This window comes from Elephantulus edwardii, unplaced genomic scaffold (assembly GCF_000299155.1).
Source record: "Elephantulus edwardii isolate Elephantulus edwardi_28Jun2011 unplaced genomic scaffold, EleEdw1.0 scaffold00321, whole genome shotgun sequence".
Lineage (NCBI taxonomy): Eukaryota > Metazoa > Chordata > Mammalia > Macroscelidea > Macroscelididae > Elephantulus > Elephantulus edwardii.
Window position 1 is genome coordinate 1,858,411 of NW_006400071.1, and position 1,695 is coordinate 1,860,105.

Below are 1,695 nucleotides of genomic sequence, written 5' to 3' on the forward strand. Positions count from 1 at the left end.
AGAGAAACTCTGGTATATTCACGCAATGGAATACTTACTATGCAGCATTGAAAAACAAGGAACTCATGAAATATTTCACAAAATGGGTGACCCTGGAGGATATTATGCTAAGTGAAATATCTCAGTCACAAAAAGACAAATGCAGCATAATACTACTGTTATAAAAGAGGAATGACATAGGCTTCATTGAAACAGGTGAGGGACAGAACTGTTTAAAAGGGATATATGATTAGATATTATTTTCATGACAGGAGTCCAGAATAAAGGTAGCATAGTGAAGTGGACTTGAGGGGAGGGATTTAATAACAATGAAATAATTTTTTCTTTCACTTTTCAAAAAGAAAAGCTAATTGGGAGGAGGAGTGGGCAGGGAGAAAATGCAACAGTGAATGAATGGAAATTTAAAAAATAAATAAATCTTTGTGTTCCTGACTGAGATGCAATCCATACTGAAGTCAAGTCCTCCTCACTTTCTTATAGAGCTAAACAAAGACTAGCAATCACACTTCTATATTTCATCTCAACAGATTGGAAATACATTTCCTATAAAAATATGCACATGGCTATATAGATGTTTGTTGTTTTTGTTGTTAGGCGCCATTGAGTCAAATATGACTCATAGTGATATTATGAACAAAAAGATCTGACTAGTCCTGTCCTGCTCCATCCTCACACTTCCTGACACACAAGAGCCCAATGCATATAAATGCTTAACTCCCTAACATGAGAAGCAACTAAGTTCCTAGTCAATAGATGAATGAACAACCTGCGGTACTTCTATACAATGGAATATTTTTCACTAATAAAAAAATGGACTTGGATGGTTGATTGTACTGAGAAGTAAGTTCCTCGTAGGTGTTATGATTCTCTTTATTAACCTATTAATTATTTAGCTGGTGTTTGAGCTGCAGGAATTGGTACCATTTCAGGTTTGAAGGGTATCTAAGGGCTGTTACTTCCACCAATTTCTATGTTGTTGCTGTTATGTGTTGTCGAGTGGCCTGTGACTCATAGCGACCCTATGTACAACAGCCCTAAACCCTGCTCTATCCTGTGCCAAACTTACCGTCTCCAACATACCTATCCCGACTACCCCAGACACTGAATCAATCCACCTCATACAGGGTCTTCCTCTCCTGTGCTATCCCTCCACCCTTCCAAGAATGGCATCCTTCTCCAAGGACAGGTCGCTCCTTGCAGCATGTCCAAAATACGTCAGATGAAGCTTCAGAATCTTTGCCTCCAAGGAACAGCCTGGTTTAACCCTCTCCAGGTTGAACCTGTTCATTTTCTTAGCCATCCATGGTATATTCAATACTCTTCTCCAATACTCAAACACTCAGAGTGTATTCAATACTCTTCTCCAACACTCCAATGCTCAAAGGCATCAATTCTCCTTCAGTCCTCCCTAGTCATTGTCCAGGTTACTGATGCCTAACAAGTGATAGCAAAGACCATGGACTGTATCAGACACACCTTTGTATCCAGAGTGACACCATTGCTCTTCAGTACTTTGGAGAGGTGCTCAACAGCAGATTTTCCCATTACAATACATCTTTTCATTTCCTGGCTGCTGGTGCCAAGAGTATTGACTGTGGAGCTAAGCAAACTAAACTCTCTGTTTTTGTCCAAGATCCATCGGATATTGGCAATGATGTACTTAGTCTCTCCCTCTACTAAACCCAGCTTGTATTT